This window comes from Diadema antillarum, unplaced genomic scaffold (assembly GCF_040938485.1).
Source record: "Diadema antillarum isolate AM-2024a unplaced genomic scaffold, OU_Dant_1.0 seq00002261_RagTag, whole genome shotgun sequence".
NCBI lineage: Eukaryota > Metazoa > Echinodermata > Echinoidea > Diadematoida > Diadematidae > Diadema > Diadema antillarum.
This window is the reverse complement of record NW_027272890.1, coordinates 88,336-108,198: the sequence shown is the minus strand read 5'-3', so window position 1 is coordinate 108,198 and position 19,863 is coordinate 88,336.

Here is a 19,863-nt window from a genome sequence, read left to right as displayed (position 1 = left end):
GAGGCGCGTTCACATCGGGTGCAATATCACATTCCATAGCAGAATTGCAACTTGTTGCTCAAGCTCACATCGATGGGTTTCCTTTCATGAGAGAATATTCTTGTCACTCTTGTTAGGTAAAAACAAAAACAAAAACAAAAACAAAAAAAAAAAGATTGAGAAAAAACACTTTGGATACATGTCAATCCAGGTATATTTCTTGCTTTATAATGATGATTTTTGTCCCCATTTCTTAATCATAATATTTCTTGTATTCAGTTAATCTATCACAGTACTTTCGAAAACAATGCATCAAACCAGACTTTGTATCACCCTACTTTCCCTCCCTGACATGATAATAGCAACTTTTTATTCCATTGCTTTCTTGAAATTAAAGTGCCTGAGAAAAAAGCAAATGATAGATAAAATATCTTAAGTAGATCTTTCATAATATTTTCATTTTCCCTTTTGCAAAAACATTTTTCATTTGTGTAAGCCATTATTTAAAGATGGATCTTTTAGATTCTTGCAATTTGTAATACTTTTGACTCTCAGATGGTAATTGTCAGTACAGATGTGAATGCCCCCAACAAATCCTCCACATTCCTGAAGACCAATCACCCATCTTGTCCTACATGGCTTGGGGTCCGCTGGCCTTTGCCATGCACTTTTTTTTTTCCATCTCCAGTTTGCGGTCACTCTTTCCCACCCACCTTGGGGGGATTCAGTGCCCTGGCCGTGTGAACCAATATTTGGATTCTTTGAAAGACTCTCCCCTCCTTATTACTTGCCATGCAATATTTTCATTCCAGCGGGTAAACCTGAAGTGACCTCTAGTATACGGCCAAGCAGTGTGTAGCTTGCCCCCTGTGAAATGAAAATCAGACCTTAGGCTTCCCTCACCCTGATCACAGACGGATCTCTTCCTTACAAAATTCTGAAATCCCCACAGAAACATATGACTGGAGGACCCACCAGGTTCCCGAGATGATGGATTTTCTCTGTACCTGTACATCTGTTTCCTCCTCGTGCGTTTTATTCTATTATAGGTGCATTCGCATTTGAATTACTCTGAAATTAAATTAGCACCGTTTCCATCGGGTGCCAGTTAAAAATGTCAGAGGTAAAATTGTCAGAGGTAAAAATGTCTGAGGTAAAAATGTCAGATGTAAAAATGTCACAGGTAAAAATGTCAGAAGTAAAAATGTCAGAAGTAAAAATGTCAGAGGTAAAAATGTCAGAGGTAAAAATGTCAGAGGTAAAAATGTCAGAGGTAAAAATGTCAGAAGTAAAAATGTCAGAAGTAAAAATATTTTACCTCTGACATTTTTACCTCATTTTTACCTCTGACATTTTTACCTCGCTGACATTTTTACCTCTGACATTTTTACCTCTGACATTATTACACCGAGCCTTTCATCGGGCAGTATACCATGTGTCATTCACAAAATACCATGTTCTCCCCCCCCCCCCCTCTCAAAAGAAAAGTTCATCTCTCATGGATGAGCACTGCACATGTAGCCCTACTCCTATCTCCTGACATGAAGGGAGAAGACATGGAAGTGTGTCTAGTCATGCGAGAATGTACACCTATACCACTGTATGATTGGCGGTATTTCATGAAAATGTTCACACTCAACCTTCACATGTGAATTTCGTGTTAAGTTTGGTTGACCACCCTATAGGCCTACCATGGCATTTTGCGATGTATTTTCATTCACATTATGATTTATGGCACGATCAACATAGAGCGATATTTCACTGTCAAAGCAAATTCACGTACTGAAGCATCCATTTGATATGAAAATTGAACCTCAGAGATGATTGCCTTCAATGGAGTTCATGATTTTAAAGCCACTGTTTACCGTTTGGAGCAGTGATTGAAAAAAAGAATGTTTGAGTTAATCACATTTAATGCATTTGTATAGTTTAATTGTGTCACACAGCATCCTTCCAAATAAATATTTCACAATAAAGCTGCAAATATAAGGAGAAATCGCTAATTTTCTTTAAAAAACACAAACCCAAACTGTAGACAGTTTATTTTAGAAATGATTTTAATAAAACTATTGTTCACATTTTGTATATTTAACAATAATCAACATTGATTATACTGATTAACATTTTTACATTGCTCGTTTCTATCTGTAACTCACATTTTAGAACTACAGTCAGACCATTAAGTTATGATACACTGGCACGCACAGAGCAAGGGGTCTCTTCGTGCCATTTCGTACGGACGTTTGAGGTATATGCACCCGTGGGAGGTTTCACGAACCTGCACGCAGCCGCACGTGGAGACTCTGTGCGCTGTGCGTGCAGGTGTTTCATAACTTAATGGTCTGACTGTATTTTGAAGCACTAAAGCTGTTTTTTTTTTCCTTTTTCATCTGCGAATGGTAAATATTGGCTTTAAAGGAACAGAGCATTATTCATTGCAGTGAAAATCTAGGTTTTATTTCAGGGTTGATAAGTCAGATAACAGTGAATCCAATCATCCTATAGAAATGGCAAATGAGCCACATGGGTCATTGTATGATTTTGACACCATTTGCAGTAAGGTCTTACTCAACATGATAATGAATTAAAGGATTAGGGTAGACAATATCATCTTTGAATTTGCTGAAGTTCGGCATTGTTTCAGATGATCAGCTCCCCTAAGTCTGGTGCTTAAATTGTATTTACTACTTACACAACTTTTAGTACACTGATAAATCTCACAGAACCGCAGATCACTTTTGAAGCAGGGTTTTGCACCACAATAATGACAAACAAGTCACAGCTATTACAATCTTATCAACCAACTGCTCCCGTCTCTTTCTCAATTCACAAAATTGATATTTCACTCTGGGATGTCGGTGCCTAGTGAGCAATGCACAAAATAGATATTTGCTCATTTGTTTGCTTGCATTGCTTTTTAGTGGACCCTTCATTTTTTTTTTCTCAAAACAGACATAATGCAACAAGTTTGGTTTAAAATTATGTTTACATGCTTTCAATTCATTAAAGACATAATTTACATATTGCAGATGAAACAAAAACCCAGCTTTAGTACTTCAAAATAGCTCTAAAATGTGAGTTAGGGATAGAAACAACCATTGTAAAAAGATTAATCAGTGTAATCAATGTTAAGTATTGTTAAATACACAGAATTAGAACAATAAGTATGATAAAAATGGTTCTAGACTAAACCATCTACAGTTATGGTTTATTGAGAAAAATAGTGATATCTCCTTATATTTTAGGCTTTATTGCAAAATTGTTTACATGGTAGGATGTTTTTTGATACAACTGACCTACACATATGCATTAAATGTGATATCTTGAACATTTTTCAAATCACTGCTCCCAAAGGTAAATAGTACCTTTAATTACCTCTAATTTTCATCTTATAGTCAACCAATGTGTACTAAAGATCATTCGTAATATTCTGTATTATGTTCTGTGGAAGAAAAATGAGAATGAATTGAATTTGATAATATGCCATCACGGGATTTGAGAGCCACCATACAGCCTACTTGTTTCGAGACACTGAATCTGATCACTTCTCGAGTGTTGTTCACAGTGGGAGATCCTTCGTTGGGGAAAAAATATGAGGAGACACTTTATCTGTGTCTCCTTGTGTCTTTGAAAACAGTCGGATGTAACACATATTTAGGTTACATCCTTGGGAAATATGTGTCGTATGTGCATCTGCAAAAGAGAGAGGAAAAAAAGGAAGTAAGTGTGTGGAAGGAGGCATGAAAATGTGGCATCTTAAAGTGCAAGTCTACCCAATTCTCAGGATGACTACGATAGATATAAACCAAACAGTAAATTCAAATGCACACAACAAAAAAATTTGCTGAATTTCCTCCTTTTGACATGGAATAAAAAAAGAAATTAAAAAGTATTTTTCTCATCAAATTATTGATTTATTGTCACAACCTAACAGTGGTGACATTTAGGAAGAAGGGTGGTAATTCCTGAATTCATCAGTCGCATTCATGGCTTTATGAAATGTTTGTATACATACCAGTGAGAGAGTTCTGGGTGACAGCATAATCACCCCTGCTAATTTGGATTTATGGGACTGACCATTATCACCTGTTTTACAACGGGATGTGTAACTTGTCCCACATCTTTCATATTTTTTTGTCCGACTTTGATGCAAAACTTCTTTCATTCACTGTGTTTGATTTCACTATGTGTTATGACACAGCCAACTTGAATATCGAACGGAATTGCACTTGAAAACTTTGTCATGGACAGGGTCAAAGTTGAGACTGGCTATGTAGGTTTCAAGTTGAGTGGCGACATGATGCACATGGCCTTCAGTCTCAGAGGAAAGACTTGAGACTTGAGGTTCACAGCAAATGAAATTAAATCTTTGGAGTAAAAACCTGGAAAAAAGAAGTAGTCTTTCTGATGATGCTTTTCTGTATACATGTGAGTCAAATATTGCTATCATGTGTTTAAATAGAAAATCATAGCTCAGTTAGATCAGGTCAGTGCCATAAAAGGCAGCCCCCCCCCCCCCCCCAAGAAAATAAATAGATAAATGTTTTGATCCCAATTATTTAGTGGAATTCTTACCTTGTTTGAACGATGATCTGAAAAATAGGATTTTTAATACGATTTGAATCTTCATTCAAATCTCACTCTTCTACCATCAGAATGCACCCAATGTGTCTCTATGGATGTCTGTGGTCTTTGATTCACCCCAAGGCATACAATCATTTTATTTCTGTTTTGTTTAAACCTCTGTATTGTAGAGTTGGAACACACCATACTTCCACATTTACTTCCACTTTGAACAGTGTAGAAAATACTGAAGTTTTTTGCATGAATTAACTTGAATACGGCTTTTGATTTTGATTTTTTTTTTTTTTGTTGTATGAATGAGTTTGGGATAGGCTTGGGTTTTCCCCAAATTGAATGGAATTCTTTTTACTCACAGGTTGTGTGAAGTGCATTTCTTTTATATTTGCCCCAAAAATAATGAATGGAGGTTCAGTCATATTTGTAAATATCTATCTGTAAAACATGCCTTTTAATGCCTTTTATGAAAGAAAGGAACAAGAGAATGTATCAATTATTAACCTTGATTTCAAACAAATAGGGAAACTTACCAAAAATATAAAATATGAGCAAAAGTGAATATTCATTGTTGTCATCATTAGCAGCAGTAGTAGCCAAATTATCATTATCATTTATCATTATAATGATAACGATGATGATGATGATGATAATAATAATAATAATAATAATAATAATAATAATAATAATAATAATAATAATAATGACAATAATAATAATAATAACAATAATAATTATAGTAATAATTATAATAATAATATCATAACTATTATCATGAAACATTGAATGTTGAAGAATTCCATTGTCGGGTCTGCAGGAAATGTGGAATCAACCTCCAGCAACAACTTCATTTCTTATTGATACAAACATGATATATTTACAAGCTGTTCTGCCATCTGCAAGGTAGATAAAACTGGGAAGAACTCAGAGAGACATGCTGAAGAATGCTTCTTTAATTCTGTGGCACATGTTTTGTTCTGATGGACCTCTCTTTCGTAGCTTGAAATGGAGAGTTTTTCATCTAGATATTGTTATCAGGAATTTCCTGCCTTCTAGGGTGGTGTTTCATAGAACACTATGTTCAGTTCTCGTGACTCTTTCACGACTTTCACAAGACCTAAAAGAGGAAGTATCACTCTTTATTGGGAGCGGATGATCCTCTTTTTTTTTCTTTTTTTTTTCTCATTTAATGGCTTTGTCATTTTGTCATTTCTAACAAATTTAAGATTCAGTCTGCTGCCATATGTGATGATAGTGAGTCTGGTGAATGGCTATGGTAAAGAAATGAATACTGTTTATCTATCTTTTTTTTTATTGATTTATCGATACATCTATTTTGTACTCTTATATTCACTGTGACATCATCTTGTCTACATGGTATACAACCCCTAAATCACATATATCTTCCCCCCCCCCCCCAAAAAAAAAATAGTAACACAACTAATCATACACTTCAACTTTTATTTTACATACAGTACAAAGGATATCATTCGGTACCCATGCCTGTTAAAGGTAGAAACTCTGTTTTGAGGCCCTGCCAATTTCCAGAAAATTTCAGCTGGCTGTGACGATGTTCTGTATAGACTGTGGGTCTAGCATTAAGACATGGAAGTATTATTTGTTTTACTTACAAATTCTAGATGGTACATACTGCAAAACCAGAAACATCCGTGACATGAAACTTCTGTGAATTGGAGCTAATAAGCAAATAATCAACGTTGGTGAAGGCGATGGGACAAACTATCACTTCCGAGGCGATCTGGATGTAGCTATCTTTCTGAAGCGCAGCTGAGGAAAGATAGCGTACACATTCAAATCGCCGAGGAAGTGATAGTGTGTCTCATTGCCTGAAGCTAAAAGTTGATTATTTGCTTTATATTCCACATCTAGGGTCCTAGATATTTCCATTTTATTCCACATCTGAAACCGTTCTCAAAGCTGTCTTAGGGTATCCTCAGGGCTTAGGCTACGTAGTTTACTTTAGACGTATGCGCATAGATGACAAAACAATGAATTTGCTCCGTGCCCCGCTCGCGGCACAGAAATAAAAGTGCGTTGCACTGTGGCCTATCACTTGACCCAGGTCAAATGATAGACCACGGTGCAACGCACTTTTATTTCACGCGTACTCAAAATTGTAAGTTATATCACGCGTCAGGACTGTGTGGACTAAGAGATCAGTGAAACAAAATGACTATCATCATAGAGTGTAACGAACTTTTATTCTCAGGTGATGTGATGGGCAAAACTACGCTTTATCACGTGATCAGCTCTTGACCAATCCTATAGCAAGATTCTTAGTATGTGGAATATAATGGCTTTTATCATGGCATTAAACTTTTAGGAATTGCTACTGGCATTCAATGCATTGTGTAGACATGAGATTTCGCATGCATTTTACCTTCATAAATCTTGGCTCCTTGCAAAATCAGCGAAAGTTTCACGCTGGCAAATATTTCTGGTTTTGCACCAACACAGTTTTCAGTATAGCTTAAGGACACAGTCACATTAAATTTCATAAATGTCATATCAAATTATGACCACAAACAGGATGTTGCCACAGGTTACCTCATTAACTTTAGATTTAGATGTAATTAGTCCACCGTTGTTTAGACCTTGAAACGCAACACTTTCATTTGTCTTTAAGTGAGGGCAATTTCCTTTCAAAGTGAAATAAATATCTCACATCAATGTCACCTTCACATCAGCCCTATCCAATTTAATGTTTTCATGCTTATGGTTTCTAAGTATCAGAAATATATCATGCATCAATTATGAAGGATTGTACCGTATTTGTTTGCATTAAATTCCATTTCCAAACATATACATATCCCCTCCTGCCACTTAAAAAGAAAACGAAGAACTTCAAATCATAAAAGTCGTTAACAAATTTAAAAAGTTTAAAAATCATACAAATGTAAAAAAATGCTGCTTTACGTTGTAAGCTATGTTTTGAAATGAGGTTATCACAAAAGTCATAAGTTTAAAAAAAGAAACCTTGTTCATTAGCATGTCTACTGAAATTATACATTTGGAAATGCATATGAGCAATAAATTACTTTTTTTCGGGGGGGGGGGGGTTGTCAATGCCCTTTAATGCATTTTTTTTTTCATCAATGATGAGGTCTTAGATTTCTCAACTTTATCTTTCCTGTAACTACACAGGATATCCTCAATCATTTGTCCCTCATGAAAGGGAAGTTTAGGGACATTATCTGTCCAGTGCTCTCATAAAACTTTCTGCATGCTCTCAATATTGCCTTGCAGTCCAGATTTTATAGGGAAGGTACAGGTTTGGTAGCTGATACCCCTTTCAGGTAATCGCGGTTCAATTATCCGCATCCAAATAATGCAGATGAAGTAATCAAAATCGCGTTCATATATCCCATGAAGTGCGCACTACTTTTACGAGCGCCCGTTCATATAACGGTGCGAAAGACGGGAGTATTTGTCATGGTTACTGCGCACACCTCTATAATGACGTAATGTTTCCGGTGATATATACTCACGTGTATGCACAGCTCTCGCTCAAGCTCAGCAATCAGCGGTTGTGCGGGAAATCGAGTGACCTTTGACCGAACTGTGGAATGTTAGTGCGCATAAGTCGTAAAACGCGTTCATGTATTCTCAATCAACTCCTCATGCTGCAATAATGCGCATAATAGCAGCATCAAAATAATGCGCACTTTTTTACTCCTCTCCCGTTCATGTAATCAAAATTTTACGACTTATTGCTCCTATTATCCGCATCCACGATTGCCTGAAAGGGGTATAAGATGGGGATTCAGATTTTGACTCTTTGTGGGACAATTAGAAACCACCTATATGGAATATTAAAGAGCATACAATTCTAAGAGGAATTAAAAGTTTTATTTGATAAAAATACTTCTTAAAATCACTGAGATATCCCAAAACAAAGTGGTCTGAATATAAGGTGGGACTCACCTTTTATTTGGATCTCTTTGTTTTGTCTTGTTTTTAGATATCTCAGCCATTTTATAACCAATTTTCATCACATAAACTTTTGATTCCTCTTAGAATTGTGCTCTTTAATATTTTGTATAAGCGGTATCAAATTATCAGGCACAAAGTTAAAACCTGAATCCCCATCTCAATCAAAACTATACTATCCCTTATGCACCTGCCAAATACAAATCAATGCTTTATTGAGGACATCCGTTTTAAAGATTTGGATTGAATGAAATGACATTCATCTGTAATACCACGCATACTTTTGTCTACTCTTATCATCCATGAAAATGCATGTATACAAGAGTTTAAATGCAAAAACAGATGAATCCATTTTCATCAATGATATATTTGAGATTTAATCGCCTGAAACGCAAACAGAATAATTAAATCATGTATGATAATTTTAATGATATCTTGAACAATATTTTGTGTTATTGACAAGATTTTATTTTTTTTCTGTTTGATGATGACCTTACTTTCAAAAAATTAAAAATGATGTTTATTTACTTATTTATTTATCTATTTATGATTGATTGATTGATTGATTGATTGATTGATTGATTGATTGATTGATTGATTGATTGTTCAATTGATTGATTGCATTCATACTGGCGAACTCATGGTTATACCCAACCTCTGCAAGCACTGAATAACCCGCTGCATATAAACGTTGCAAAATGTTTTAATGCAAGCTAGCCTTATGTATATGATATGTGCACTTAAAACACTATTAATTGTTATTGCAGAGGAAGCATAATTGTCTATCTTTGCATACACTTGTGGTAGTAGTTGCACTATCCACAATATGATGGAGAAAAACATTTTCAGCAGGAATATACACAGTGCATGAAGCAGTGATCATCTCACGTCACGCACTAAGACATCAGACTCCCATCATCAAGCAGCGCTCATCGATTAAAAGTGCGAGGCTGATGGTCGGTGATAAGCGACATGTGAATGAGCTTGTGGTTAGAGAAGCAATTTCCCCTATCATCGGGACGATAGCCATCGTGAATGATAGGGTACCGTGTGAACATATCTCATAGGACCTGTCTCCTGACTGGTATGTGCAACATTTCATCCAGCAGTAGATTCCTTCTGCTATAATCACCTCAATGATTGACATGTGCTTCCTTTTCTTCTCTTCCTTTCTGCTCTCTTGTTCTTCCATCTCTATCTCTTTCTTCCTTTTCCCCTCTTGCTTTACTCTTTGTGTATATCCCTCTTTATCTCTTCTGTTGATACAGACGGGATATGTGGGGTGGAAATAAGGGATCAAGTAGCAATAGATATATCTAATCATTTTTTTTTTTTTGCAGGATGTTCAATTTCCTCTCCTTGTGATGTGATTTCAGAGTTAAAGAGCCATTTTGGACAGTTTTGTTTGTTTTTTCCTTCCATAAATTCACTTTCCATTTTGCCTCATGCTAATGATGCTGGAATATATTGTAGAGGAGTTTATCCCTCAGTTGCCAGACTCTTTTTTTTTTCTTTTTTTTTTAGATTTCACTTTTCTTTAAAGGGATGGTGCAGTTTTGGTTGAGATGGGGCTTCAAGTTTCTGACATTTTTGATGATCATTCTTTGAGATAATGAGAAACCACTTATGAAATATGAAAGAGCATATAATTCCTTCAAAGTTTATTTGATGAAAATTGGTTTTGAAATTGCTGAGATATCCAAACAAGAGTGATCCTCATAAAAGATGGGATCCACCTTTTATTAAGATCGCTTTGTTTTACTTTGTTTCTAGCTATCAGCCATTTCAAAACCGTTTTTCATCAAACAAACTTTGAATTCCTCTTAGAATTGCATGCTCTTTGACATTCTATAAAAGTGGTTTCTAAATATCTCACAAAAATTTAAAAGCGAAATCCTCACCTCAACCAATACTATACCATCCCTTTAATACTGCAATCTGTTGATTCTGATGCAGCAGTTCATGCTATCCATCAGAAACATTCAAAAATGGAAAAAAGTAGAATTCAACTTTTATTAACAAGCATCTTCATAAAAAAATGTGTAGGGTGCGCACATGCATGTTCACTCTCTTGCGTGTCTGTGTATTATGAATTGCATGTTTGATTAACAAGCCTTGGAGTTTGTGACTTGGTTGTCGTACTGCAAGTCATTTGAAGATTTGAGGATGGTGCTGAAATCCCTTGTGGCTTTTTGAATGGTGCACAATTCTAAACATGATTATGAATGTGTTTTATGAGTATTTGTGTAATCAAGACATTGTCCCTTTTTTCTGTCTTAAAACAGTCCAGAAGCTTTCTCCCCCCCCCCCCAAAAAAAGGAAATGTCATGTGACATCAGAAAATCTCGTGTCAAGATTATAACTTCAGCAAAGTGTGTCATACCAAGATTTGGAAGACTGCAGTACTGGGGAAAGATCACACATGTCCTATGAAGTACTTTTCAGTTTTAGGTGTATCCTGGGGGTTAATAAATGCAGTAAATGCTGTGTGATGATAATAAAGTAATTATAGTGCTGTTTTGACCACATTATTAGGCACAAAATAATCCTTTTTGAGATATAACAATGCAGGCCTAATCACATCAGGATAGTGCGTGAATAAATTGCATTTTTCCTCTAAAGCTTGTTTGTAGTTATTGGTCAAAAAAGCTACCGAAAAAAAATTTGACATCATCCATGATCATACTTCATTGATTGTTTTCAATGAATAAGCACTAAGAAATGTGGACATATAATATCTTTTTTTTTTACCATTGTTATTGAAGGGTGAAGATACGGTGTATCAAATCACATGCAAGGTTAAGACAAGGAAATTTGTTTATTATCAAAATGAATGGGATAAAATCATGGACATCTATACATTTTCAAAAAGAAAATTTTACACAAGGCCAAAATAACTCTATGTCATAATTTGTTACATATGGATATCAGTGTTTCGTTACACTTTTGCTTTCACATTTTATTTTGTACTTTGAATACTCAAATAGGCCTACAGAGCAATCATCAATTTTTTTTTTTCTTCGAAAAAGGTAGATACTTGTTTTCACACCTTAGTTGTGAGTGAGTTGAGTCCTGGGATGATAATGACCATTACTTTGCCACAGTGTTATGTCAACATCTGTGACTTCAACTCATCAAGTTATGGTAAAAATGTGCCTTTTTTTACCAATGTTATCATGCCTTCCAAAGAAAAGGCAAAATGTTAGTGAAAATGAAGGTAAGAAGAGAATGATGGGAAAGAGGACATATACAAAAAAAAGTGCAGCATCCCTTTAACTTGCATCTTGCGACCCTTGGAAAAAGTTCAAGATCCTGACCCTCTTTCCTTGACTTGTTCGCATATTTTGGGGATGAAATCACAACAGAGTTTGTCCAAGATCTTTTATGATTGGCCCTTGGCCGCCCAGGAGCTTTCCTTGAGAGTTCTATGGGTTTTTTTCTCTCTCTCTAGTTTTTTTTTCTGTATATCATTTTTCTTCTCTCAAGGAATAGCTTCCTCCCCACTGGTGGCCCAGGGTATGTCTCATTTTGTCTAGACAGGTCTGACCCTTGTGTTCAAAGCCCCTGCTCCCTCCAGGAGAGGTTGACAGAAATCTTGCTGGAAGGTGGAGGGGGAGGAGGGTGGGGGAGGGAAGGAAAAGGATTCACACCGTTCTCTTGCTAGTCTTCACTGCCAGACAATCCCTGACATTATTTCTGTCAGTATGAGGTCACTTGTGCAAGCATTTCAACTCCATGGAAAACTGAATACTTGCTCTACATAGCACAGTGCTTCTCTGCAAGAAAATTACATCAGACTGGAAACTTGACAAGCACAACTATACGACAATATGCCAAAGGCAGTCTGCGCTCAGCTGGAAACTAAAGGAGAAGAAAATTAGTCCAAAAGATAGTTTAAAAACTTGTCCTATGCTTTATGAGCAAGCTGTCAACATTACCATATGAAGTTCGTACACAGAGACTAATATGGATCAATTTCACGCTCTTACACTAATCATGAGAATTGTGGGACAAAAGTGTGACTATGAAAGCCTTGCCTAACTTAGAAGCAGCTAACATCTTCTAGGCCAAGCTATGCCTTTACAAAACAACAACAAACAAATGACACAAAACAAAATCAAGAGGAAAGAATCTGATCACCACCTACTGAGCCATTTTCTTGTTCTTTTCAAATTGACTGATTTTAAAGTCTCCGCCAATTCGTAATATCGGTCAAAACCGCACACGCTGAGTTGATGATGTCTTCAACTCACAACTTTTTTGTAAGTTGGTGCATGCGAGCGCACACAGGCACACATACACACACACACACACACACACACACACACACACACACACACACAATTATTATATTATCATATTTTGGGCAATAATCTATTGGCTACAACTCTTTTGTCCCATAACAGTCATTATTGCCTGGTTATTACAACATGACAAACATTTTAGTTGATTAGAAAAAAGAAGAAGAAATGAAATGACATGAAGGTTTCATGTGTAGTCAGTGGGACACTGAGGAGGGCATTTCATGAGAACCTCATTGGAATTGAACGTATGGTTGTGGCTGATGTCATTCTTTCGTGAAACCAATATATGGTCATATATTAGCATGAGTGGTTTATGTAAAGTCCAATTCTTATCTGTGCATTCAAATGTATGGAGGCCATTGTTTTAACCTGGTCATGCCATCACGCCATCCTCATATTCACAATGTGGATCCAAGTATACTTACCATACTATTTCCTCTTCGTTGAAGTATATGTTAATACATGAATAGAAAGAAAGAAAAATCCAACTCCGAAGTAAAATAAGATGTTGGAGTTTCAACTGAACATGTGTATCCAGAATGTTAACTCTAACTCTATCTTTAGAACCTGATATTACGTATCGAAAACTGTCCCAGCAATTACCCAAATATTGTGTCGCACTATTTAATGCTTGTCTGGTGTCTTGTCTTAGGTATTTCATCTCGCAGGTTGCACTTTCCATAATCACCTGGTGGTCTGATTCTGCCATGGTTACTCTGCCGGGCTCTCTCACCTCTGGCCTGGAGTCAAAAGAGGTGGTGGAATCCCCATCCGAAATGGATGACCCTCATCTGTGGAGGCATTCCGTGATTATTTGGAGAGATGGGCAGAACGGGAAAAAAAAAATGTTGGTGGAGTTCAATGCCGGTAAGTCCTCTTTCCTGCCCAAATCTTTGTTTTCTCAAAATAATCACCCATGCGTCTTCAGAAGGATTACGGCTTTCAGGAGTTGTTTAATGTGATGGCCTCATTTGGGTCAGGGAGACGGATGGGGTCCCCCACAGCAGATCTCAAAGGGGAACAATGGAAGGGTAGGATGGAGGGCCGAGGGGGGACTGGGGGACTGAAGAGCACCCCTTGTAGGTCTGTCTAGCCATGGAGGTACATTCTTTGTACCTCCATGGTTTAGCTAAAGCCTGCCAAAAACAAAAAAAATGCATCATTTCCCCCAAAAGTTATGTTTTCACAACCCATTGGAAGGAGAAGAAAATTGAACAATCAAATACATTTACCATTGTATCTCCTAGATCATATTGAATGCAAATGTGTTGTCAGTTTTTACTTTTTTGATGAAATGTTTTTTGATAGATCAGTCTTTACAGTTTAACTGAAGGATGAATAATGAGCTGAGATTTGGGAAGAATGAGTGTAGCGAGGACGCAACTTGTAGCCAAAATCTAGAACCCAAAATATGTATGTACTGTATATGAGAATTTGGCTGAGAGTGAGGCAAGGGAGAGAAATAAAAAGAAATTCAATGGAAAAAAAAAAACTTAACCCGTTGAGGACGGACTGATTTTGGTTTAGCACGCATTTCCTGTATAGAGGAAGAAAAGAAGAAATGGAAGGGAGGAGGAATAAAAGGAGGAGGAGCAAAGACAAAGGCAGAAAGGAGCAAAAGAGAAGGAAAAAGAGAACTGGGGTAGAAGTGTGTCTCTGTGTGCACCGTACCTTTCACATCCTTGGGATGATCATCCACTAGTAAATGTCTACTAAACTTGCATTCTGATGCCATTTAACAGACGAACAAAAGATGTGAATAGTTTGTTGATATGGATAAGAAGTACCGTAAAACGAGGAAAGTTCGCGTGCATTTTAGTTTCGCGAATTTCGCGAGTGCCAAAATTTGCGAAATTAAAATGCATGTGAAAGTTCTTGCCTACACTATATGCATTGGATGCCAGTGGCAATTCGCGAAAATTTCAGGCTGCGAGAAAGGCCGTCGGCTCCAATTCGCGAAATTTTCTTGCCGCGAATATATCGTGTTTTACAGTTTATCATAGGGTTGCTCCTGTAAGACAATTCGGACAATGAGCATGGCATTTCTTCAATGGGATCAACTCTTTCCCCACCCCACCCACCCCTTTCCCCCTTTTACTCCTTTGTAAATAGTCCCAGATATGTCGCATACCATATATGGTGAAAAGGGAGCCAAATGTCATGATTTATGTGCTCTCACCACCAGAAAACTTTATTGTTTGTGTATTATTGCAAGTTCCATCATTCCGGCAAGTTGTGCCAACACTGGCACTGGATGTCCTCCTTTTCTTGTGATCTCCAATGTCAGCCTGTGTCATAGCTGCAATGACAGGGGTAATCCTTGACCCCTTTATTGTGTCTACCAGGTCACCTTTCTCCCCTCCTTACCCCTTCTTTCTCCTCCTTGGCTCTGACTGCTAACGATGACCCAGGAGCTGTGATGAGGATGTGAGAATGACAAATGATCAATTTTCATGTTTTAAAATTTTGTGCATTGTTTGCTTGCTTAATCAAACAGAGAGAGAGAAAAAGAAGAAGAAGAAGAAGAAAAGTTTATGCCACCCTGTGAGGAAACAGAGGGTATTCTTTCAAAATGTGTGCTCATTACTGATTGTTGACAGTGTTACATATGTCTTTCTGCATATCATTATTGTGGATACATGTACTTGCATTCTGGTATATCTATTCACAAATGCCCTGCCAAGGCAGTTTTTATTTCTTTGCAATGTTTGTTGATTAGAAAGCACCGAGAATTTCAATATTCTGCCATTTGAAGTGTTTTGTATAAATCAATGCTGCAGAACATAGTATGGCTGTTCAGGCATGGTGTAGGGGGTGTTCCCATCATTTCTCTCAATAAATCAACAGTATCCAGACCCTCATTAAAATCTGGGCACACTTGAATGTGGCAAGGCAAATGAACAGGACAGAACAGTGCATTGTCTACCCTTTTTGGCCCCACCCCTTTCTCCTTGCTTCCCCGCCCACTGACACACCCACCTATTTCCCTTCCCCTTATTCATCTTCATATGTTTGCTCTATTTCTTAAAAAGACAAACAGGTTTCCTAACTCCTTCCAATTAACTATCATTGTGGTCCTACTTCAACACCCTGACAAGATAACAGTTTTTGAAAGAAGTCCACTTTGCCCTGGCTTAGGTTGATCCAATCTTTTCTTCACATTTTCATGCAAAGGGTTGATCCCATTTTGGGGTACTTGTCAATTTCCTTGCAGTAGGGTAAGTTGGAAATGGTAAGAAACCAGACTTAGTCCAATCAGTTACTTCCAGCTCAGCTGATTGATGATGTAACTGGCACAGTATCAGGGATGAGAACCCAGTTCACATCTCAAAAGTGAGCTTGCTTTTGAGTCTGAAGGAAAGCCTGCCGTGTCGTTTTCCTCAAAAGAGATATTAGTTGGATGATTAATCAACCGTTGTAGTGAGTAGGTTTTGTTTCCCTCCCCTCTTCCCTTTCTTTCCGTCTCTTTTCCTCTCTCTTTTTCTCTATCTCTCTCTTTCTTTTTCTGTTTTCTTGTTATGACTGCTGTGTCAGATACTTAACCATACAATTGATGTAAATATGAAGAGTATGATTTCATTTTAAATATTTTCAACATTTTGAACTGGCTCTTTAAATGCATGTTGATATGTAGTTTCCTCTCTACTGTAAGTACAGTCTGCTCCATTGTCTTTAATACTGGGTCATTGTATGTTTGTTTTTGTTTTTTCATCTATTTTTCCTTTGAATAGTCACACTCTGTCTATAATGTTTTCCCTATAAATGAGACTCTTCTGTTGAATGAAGGCAGTGAAACAAAGCAACAGCTTAGTGAACAAAACAAGTGTAGTTGGTACCCTCCCTAATGTCAATGACTCAACTATTGTGTTCTCCTTGGGGTCTATAGTTCAGTTCACCAGATATTCCTAATCTTAAAAATTATTCAGAATTTTAGATTTTGATGACTAGCTTGTAGTTCAGCCTAGGTAGATACACACAAAAGTTAGCAATCATTAAGATTAGTCGCTGATTAGAAATACAAGATTTCTTGCAGCTTACCGTCGATACATGAGCCATAGGGGAACCATTCTTGTAGTTGTAAGTCATGTGGACACAATAATTTGTGAACTTGAAAAATTAGTGTGACTTCTCCATGAACCCCATTCCCCCAGCTTCCGGGTCAACGTCCTGTGCGTTGAGCACACCACCGTATCATCGCACATTATTGCAACGTTGCACATACATACATCGCGAGTGATGTATGTATGTTTTTCTTCCGGTTCCGTGGTTTAATCATCGAGTGGGACTCTTGCTCGAAAGTTTAATCCGAAAGCTTGTAGCTGTCATGTGGACACTCGTCGTAGTCTAAGGGGTATGCTCTTGTCATCGACAATTAGCTACTATATCAATGATGAGCATCCCTGTGAATGTATCTACTGACAGGAGCTGTAAATGCATTCCCTTGATTGTGATGTTGCCTAGGTGACAAGCCCAATCAAGTCATAAAAACCGCATATTTGTGGTTTGGTGGTGTTAGCTTTTAAGGTAGACTAATCGTTGCTCATTCATTTGAGTCCTGTGTTATTCAAATATGAATTTTCGGTTTGGTGGCATAATCTTTATTGTTAGCTTTGCTTAAGGTAGAGTAATCACTGCTCATTCATTTAAGTCCTGTGTGATATTCAGTCTTGAATGTTTGGTATGGTGGCAGAATTTTCAGTTAAACCTCTTAATTGCTAAATGTGTCATTAAATCCTGTACTGGCAACACATTGTAGAAGATATAAGTCTCTATCTCAAATTGGTGAATTCTCATAATTTTCTTTTTGATTTTGAGCAAATCTAATGAATTTTATGGATTCACATGATAGTACTTAGATCAAGAATGTGCCTTAAAAGTCAACAGTGCTAATCTAATGATGTCAAGATGCTAATTTTTGCAGGAAATTCCCTCTTCACATGTTTAATTTTAAAAAAGTGTTGCTGATGCATATTTTCTTACAGGAAAACTTTTCTTCATGACCTACACTCATAAAATGTCAAAAGCAATAATATCTTTAGCATTCGACAAGACATCTTAGGTTCAGTCGATTTCTTTATCAGCTCAAATGCTCTTACGATGTCCTTGACAAACTTTTACTGTAGTTTGGCTTTTGTTGAAGATATTCATTTGTCTTCAGAGTGGTTTTGACATTAGTTTGAGTGGATATATTCCACAAAATTTGATTTCTGTTTTAAACTTTGAAGCACTCTCTTCCAAGATATACTATAGGTCATTCATACGTTATCCTCAATCTTTTGACTCAATTGTTCTTCCATAGATGCATTCACATTGAAATTACCATGACATTAATAATTTGTTACCATTCTCATTGGTGAAATACCACTGATAGAGATAAGGTGGTATTTCAATCTGTACCTTTCTCATTCACGAATTCTGTTATATGTCTGGCCTGAAAGTGCGCCTCTCGGAGGTAAGCACTGCAATATTCACACTCAAATATTGCATGTGTATTCTGAAGTTTGCATTGCTACTCTTAATACCATGGTGTTTCATGATATATATTGCTTGGTATTTTGCTGTGTATTTGTGTTTACATTCCAAAAGGATGTGGTATTTCATTGTAAAAGTGAATGGGCCTCGTGTAAAGCTCTTTTCACCCGGTATATACGAGGGGCCAAAAGTATCTGCTGGGTGACACTAGGGTTGGAATGCTACCAAAGTCTGGAATGTGATATACCTCTTAATAACATTTCTGGCTATGTCATGTTATATTCATAAACAATACTCAGTCCTTATTGGGCAACAAAGTTTGGAGAATCTGAATCTTCTCTGTATTTTCCCCCCTCCTCCTTTAATCATGCTTTTGTGCCATGTTGCCAAACATAGCTCAGGGCGCGCGTGAAGTGATGCTGAACAGGAGAGATTAAATTCTTCTTTGAATCATTTGATTGACACTGCAGAGGAGGGGGATGATGCCGATGATGGTGACTCCTGACATCAGCTGGGTCGAGTAGTGGGATGAGATGTGTGAGAGGATGACACGGTGGCTTGGCACCTCTGATGCAGATCATTTCCCATCAATATGACCTCCCAAAGAAATTTGCCATTCATTGTGACGCAATGACAACAAAGCTCTCAACTGCAGCTACCCGGATCTTCGGCAGGTGGTGTTGCCGTTTTTAGCTCCAAGCCCTGACAGTTTTCATTGTAATAAAGTCACCTGTGGATGACTTTTGTTCATCTTCCCCAACAGTGCATGTCAATCATTATTCCTAGTGCAACGAGGCATTGTAAAAAATACTAAATGGAAACAAGAGGCAAATGTATACAACAGATATCCTGAGTTTTCCAATTGATGACCATTCATATTTGGCAGCTATCTTTTCAGTTGTATCTATTTCTTACCCCGTTTAGAGACCCCCTGTACAGGAGGACCTTATAGGAAGACCTGTGGAGGACATGCCAGATGAAAACAAGCATTTTATTTTTTACATAACTCAGCAGGGGATGAGAGAGACCCCTATTTTAGAGTCCCCTGATCGCAAGGGCTGCATACGTTTCTATGGAAACCAGTGGGTGGGCATTTTTCTTCTAGAGTGGCCGCAGTTTCTCGTGCACATGTATGCACGCTCCGCTGTAAAAAGCGCAGGTCACCCGAAGTGTGTGTCATGTTCATTTAGAGACCCTTTAGAGTATCCTCCTCAAGAACTTGTCTAGCACAACCTCCGGAGGTTGTGCTACTCATGCTAAGCTGAAGCGGGATCTTACCTCAGACTTGTGCCAGACTCACCCTAGACAGACTCTTGCTTTGTGATGTGACCGTCTAGAGTCCCCATCGTCTGAGGTAAACACGGCATGACTCCCGGAGGTTGTGCCGTGTTCTGGGGGACTCTAAACGGGGTACTACTCTCTGTCTCTTTCATCTCAGTTTACTGACACATAGTTGCCCTCAGAAATTTACTGTAATATTGTTAGTTGAAACCCTCCTTCTTCCCCACTGAGCACATTTTTGCCTTCCTTTAGAATTTGGTTGAAACCAAAGAGATCGATTCATGAATATTTTTGGAAT